Source organism: Harmonia axyridis, chromosome 2 (assembly GCF_914767665.1).
Source record: "Harmonia axyridis chromosome 2, icHarAxyr1.1, whole genome shotgun sequence".
Taxonomy (NCBI): Eukaryota; Metazoa; Arthropoda; class Insecta; order Coleoptera; family Coccinellidae; genus Harmonia; species Harmonia axyridis.
This window is the reverse complement of record NC_059502.1, coordinates 25,900,793-25,907,421: the sequence shown is the minus strand read 5'-3', so window position 1 is coordinate 25,907,421 and position 6,629 is coordinate 25,900,793.

Below are 6,629 nucleotides of genomic sequence, written 5' to 3'. Positions count from 1 at the left end.
GATTCCACCAGCCCATAAAGCGCACCAAACAGTCAGTTTTTCTGGATGTAACGCTGTTTCGACATACACTGGAGGATTAGCTTCACTCCAAATGCGGCAGTTTTGTTTGTTGACGTAGCCATTCAACCAGAAGTGCGCTTCATCGCTAATGGAAGTAGTGCGCGATACATATTCCGCACAGAACCATTATTTTCGAAATAAAATTGCACTATTTTCAAGCGTTGTTCAGGCGTCAGTCCATTCATGAGGAATTGCCAAACCGAACTGAGAATAAATTCACTTGACAGCTGTTGAATCGGTCGCTATCTTGAACAGTAATGCCAACTTAAAGTTATATACCTCGAAAAAAAACACCCGTTACATACGATCGAAAAAATCAAACTAACCCATAACTTTCCTTTGAGGGGCACATGTGAGCACAAATTGACTGGATTACGTAGAGGTGATTCAATTCAAATTTCACATTACAAATTAATTGAACTGAGAGTGATAATTTCATTCACTTTTTACAAAATCCATTAAAAAATATTTTCGTGATTTTGAAAAAAAAAAAGTTTTTTTGACATCTTTAACATTTCGGGGGGGGGTTTGAACCCCGAAACCCCCCCCCCCCTGGCTACGCCCGTGAATGAGTAAATAAAATATAAAACACCGACCACCAGTGGTCGAGAATTAAGTACAATCAAATTGGTTCTCGACCGCGAATAAATAAAGGGTAAAAATAAGTGTTTCGACGTTAATTCGGTGGTCGCAAACTAATATTCAGACAGTTGATATATAAATGAATCAGGGTATCGAAAAAAAACGAAAATGATCCAACAGAAATATATCGGTTGAAATAAACAATTATTGAAGTAACATATTGGTTCTCGACCACTTTGGTCGAGAAATAAAAGATACAAATTTTCCAATACCAGTTCGCGACCGCCGAATATTGAACAAAAAAATATACATTTATTTGCTTCTTGATTGAAATACACTCAAAAATATATCTTATAGTTGATATGGAACATTTAAAATAAGAAATAATTACTATTTTCTGGTCATATATCACAAAGTACTTTTCTAAGAGAGGACGAGAAAGAACCCTTTTCTATGATAGACGATTATAAACTAATTTTTAGCGCGAAAACTTTGACCTATACCACTACTATGCAAACTATCTTGGAAGGGTAGAATGGTCGAGAACACGTACCGCGAAAATATTTTGCACTACATGATATATTTTTATTATTATTTTATCTCAAATCACGGAATGGTCGAGAACCAGTGCCGGTCGGCTAACCAGTGCATTCACCCTATAATTATACGTTTTTATCGTGTTTACGAATATATATTTTATTATTTATATTATTTATATTTTATTATTCATAAGCTATGTAGTTTGAAAACCATTACTACATTAGAATCGAGAATGATTGAAGTGTGTCAGGTGCAAGTGAGAAGAATGGCTGAATCTCGCGCCCCAAATTGAAATAGTAATGACAAGATGACAAGAATTCGTCTTTACTTGTGAAAGTACCTGGAAAAAATTGCGTTTAACGCTTCAGAAACTCTTCTCAACACACGATCAATTCGTGATATTGAAACCAATGAATTTGTTGTTTTATGAAAACATCAACCAACAAAACGAGCAGAACGGGACTAACCTATCTCGATATTAAGGAAAACGAATCGATTTCAACGTACCTACTCGCTCATATACTTTTTGATTTCATTTGGTATAAGAATAGATTAAATGGAAAACTCGATTACTATTGGTTCGTTACCTTTATTTTCGTTAAAATAAACCTTTGTTATCGTTGAAAAAATGCGACGGCTGTTTAGCGCCGTGATTTTTGGGTGAGAAAATGAGTCCACCCTGTACCAATTAGAATCAACATGTGATACATTTTTGCAATCAACTGAACTAGAGTAATCGGAAAATTGAGACAAAATGGGGGGTTTCATTTATAAAAAATGACAGTGACTTCATTACTCGAAAGTAATTCACTCTGTTTATTAGATTATTATTTTAAAATATGGTAAATTAAAATAAAAAAAATTGTAAATTAAAATAAAAAATCGACGTGTTTCAGGATTATTTCTTAAAATGGTCTGTTTAGCTAAAAATGAATTTGTTCCATACTTTACGGACACAGTGTATACAATACATTTCTTTGCGGTCAAACGAAATATTATATTAGACATTTTTTTCCAATATTCTTATTGAATTTTCTATGGTTCTGACGATATGATGATGATCAGCTCAGGCGCGGATCCAGGCCCCACTTTTGGGGGGGGGGGGAACTTTTAGATACTCAAAAGCCAAAAGATACTGGAATTCTGGAGAATGATAAATTGAGTAGCTCCCAATAAAAACACCATTGGCAAAAATATTTAAGAACTGCATTCATAGAAAAATAGTGATTATTTGAGCCTTAGTTTGTCAAATTCTAGGAGGGCAGGCAAAATTTAAGAGGTGCCCGGGCCATTTGGGGGGGGGGACGTTCCCCCAGTTCCCCCCCCCCCCCCCTGGATCCGCGCCTGGATCAGCTTCGCATTGTGTACAGAACATGAAACAAGTGGTAATCTGATGAGGGTCATCAAACAACCACCGTATTCCCCTGACATGACACCGGCACAGGGCCGGCGTTAGTGGTGAAACAGTGCAGCGACAGTTTCAGGCCCTTTATTTGAGAGGCGGCAATTCAGCCCAGTTTGCTGACTACCTTTGATTATTTCATCCTTGTTTTTTAAGAACAACAGAGGTTGTTCCGCTCCGCTGCGTTTGTCAACATTCCCTGCAATAAAAAGCACTAAGCCGCCTGTGCATAATAAAAAAAACCTAGCAGCCCAACCAATATAAACGGAATTTCCTTTTACCCTCATTCAAAGAGGGTCATGTTATTTATGCTGTTTCAGCAGGTGCGCCGAAAAATTCTTTGCTTCAAGCGCCAACATTTTTCGCGCTGGCCCTGTTCCGGCACTTACTAGAAGTCAGGAGCTTTTGCGCGCTTGTTCGTATTGTTATTCATGTAATTTTTTCACGAAAGTTAGATATAATTTTTTAATTTGATAAACCAATATACCTACTTAATTCCAATTATTTTTCTGAACATAAATGTGAAGTTATAACTTTCTGGTCTGTGAAAATATTTTCTTGAAGAAACGAAAAAGCATATGAAATAATAGATGCAATCATGAAAGGTTCAATTCTTCCTCTTTTGATATATGCTATGCTCTCATCAGTACCTCATTATCGAAGAAGGATATTCTGCTTTGAAATTTGTCTATTTTTATTGAAATTCACAAATTATAAAAGAAATAATGCCGCGTCTTCTTTATATGAACCCGAAACCCCACGAAAATTCAGTCCTTTTTGTTTTTTTTCTTCTAGGTATTTCCTCGACGCCCTGTAAATAACCCAAGGAAAATTCAAAGACTTGATTCTAAAGTTGATAAGGTGAATCAGTACTATGATAGCAATGCATGTTTAATGTTTCAGAACTTGATTTCTCGAATGTTATTCTTAAAAAATCATGAGTCTTGATTTTGAACCTATTTATCGAACTCTAAGTACCAAGGCAGTTTAAACACCAAATTCCATCCAGATCTCATCAATAAAATGGATATAAGTTGATTATTATTTATTCCTAATAAAAAACTTTGGACTAATTTGGGCATTATGAAATAAGATAGGTACTTATTATAATAAATTTCATCGGGCATGTTCTCATTTATGGTTTATATGATACTCATAACATGTCATAGAAATCAATTACCATTTTAGGGATATAGAGGAGAGTCCCATTTAAAAAACACCTCTATATCTCTTGAACGGTAATTAATTTCTATGATCAGCAATGAGTATCATGTAAACCATAAAAATTACTGAAAAAAACGTCTTAAAATTTTTCGAATATCTCGAAGATAAATCAAGATTCACTGTGTCCGTAAAGTATGGAACAAATTCATTTTTAGCTAAACAGACCATTTCAAGAAATAATCCTGAAACACGTCGATTTTTCATCTTAATTTACCGTATTTTAAAATAATAATCTAATATACAGGGTGAATTACTTTCGAGTAATGACGTCATCGTCATTTTTCAAATGGAACATCCCCATTTTGTCTCAATTTTCCGATTACTCTCCAATAATGTATCACATGTTGATTCCAATTACTTGTGAACAAAAATGAAATAGTATTGTGTGTGCTTATTAGTTAAATCAACAATATTATCATATATTAGGAAACAGCTCATTTTCATTAATTTAAAAATGTAACAAACTACAGGGTGTTACATTTAAACCAATTGCCGCTAGACAATAAGTATTTTTGATAAAGATAATATTTTTAATTTAACTAATGAAGAATGTTACGCGTTACTTTATGAGCACACACAAAACTATTGTATTTTGTCCATCCTGTGCCAATTGGAATCAACATGTAATACATTTTTGGAATCAACTCAGCTAGAGTAATCGCAAAATTGAGACAAAATGGGGCTGTTCCATTTAAAAAAAAAAATGACGGTGACGTCATTACTCGAAAGTAATTCACCCTGTATATTAGATTATTATTTTGAAATACGGTAAATTGAAATCGAAAATCGACATGTTTCAGGATTATCTCTTAAAATGTTCTTTTTAGCTAAAAATGAATTTGTTCCATATTTTACGGAGTGTATATCGAAATGTTTGAAACAGACATTTTTCAGAAACGCCCTGTAACTCGAGAATGAATCAATATATCTATGATCTGCTATCTGATATCTTATTTTTTCGAAAAAGAGATCGGATGTCTCTAAGTTTTATAATTCTCGAGATGCTTTCAGTTAGCATCCAATTTAGGACACCCTATACAGGGATACGATAATGCGAATAATATAAGGGGAAAGGACAAAGGTTTATTTTTTTCTTACCAATCCTAAAATTAATTTGTGAGGTTTTAAATTGTTGCTTTAATGAATATTTCCTCTATGCTATTATTAAATATTTCCAGAAAGATGTCTGCAATTTATTCATCTCTCGATGGAAGACCCTGATTACCCAATATTATTTTTTTTTTGCATTCCACACATTCGACTTCTGTTAGGGCAACAGTTTGGCTTGTTACGGGCGCAAGGTCCGCAGGGGCGCCCAAAAATATCAAGAGAAAAAATATTGAAGCACCAGGCGAAATAATTCGAAAGACCACAACTCAGTTTTCATGTATTCTAGGGATTCATCAAACCAAGTAGCTTGATATTTTAACCAACTACTTGACTTGAAAATCAAGCTCGTGAAATATTACATACATACTTGAACTTGACTTGACTTGATTTGCGATATTTATTGCTTACCCCAATAAATTTATCAGAACCACTTTTGGAATTTTAAATTTATTTTTGGTCATAATTTTAGCCTAATATTCATATTATCCTATTGAAATTTTTTTCCTCTCTATTGTCGGAGAAATCGCGGCTTCGGCTAGCTCAACGTTAAGCTAGCAAAATCTAAAATCCTAATCATGTAATCAAACAGTGCTTGAAGGTTTCTAAATATTAAGAAACTGTATTTTTTATATTGTTATTATTATTATTTATAGTGATTAAATTTTGGTTCCCATTTTAAAATTGTTGATATTTCTGGTTCTTTTATACAAAATAGTTTAATAAATGTGTAAAGTGCTTTTTGCAAGGTTCCTTCTCATTTCATTATTTTATTTTTGATGTGACATTACAGAATACTAAAAACCAAGTAGCTTGATAGAATTCAAGTACTTCATAAACAAATACTTTACTCGACTTGAGATTGAAAAACTATTGGTTGACTTGAACATGACTTGATTTCAAGTCAAGCCAAGACAAGTAGCTTGAATATCAAGTCAAGCCGTGAATCCCTAATGTAAACGCCTCGCAACGAACCATGCCGAGGAATCTGGAAACATTGAAAATATTGCTAGCCTTCCTTAGAATTTGCGTACTAAGCCTAAATATAAATATAAAACGAAAATATATGACTGAAGTTATGAACAAAAAAATACTATAAGAAAATATAATGGATAAAAAAAAATCTTTGAAAATGAGGGGCGCTGTCTTATACAGGGTGGCCACTTTTTCAATGGGATTGTATTGGTAACTTTTAAACCATAAGAGTTAGAAGGTCGGTCAAATGGAAAAAAGTTGCATGCATAGAAGCATTATCAAGTAGTTCAAACAAATCGAAATTATCAGGGCCGGTTATTGAGATATCATAAGAAAAGTAAATTATGTCATTTTGATTTCTCTTTTTTTCCCACTTTATTTCAAATATTATCAAAAAATTTCACAGGAATTTTTTTATTCGACAGTAAATTGTTCTCAATTTGATGTAATCAGATTTCGTATCCAACGTTTCGTGCTCTCTGGGCCACCCTCAACCTCATTTTTTTCAATACGGACCTGTATATTTTATGACACTTTTCGAAATAACTTTTAACGCTGAATTCAACGATATATCATACAATGTCATTCAAAGTTGATTTTCAGGTGATTTTGACCCTTATCCAAATTTCTTTGGGTCGGATCTGTATTACATTCAGGTACTTTTAGTTTAATTAACAACATGCAATACATTTCGATGAAAAAATCAACTTACTCATCTTGAACTAAATGGAACATATCA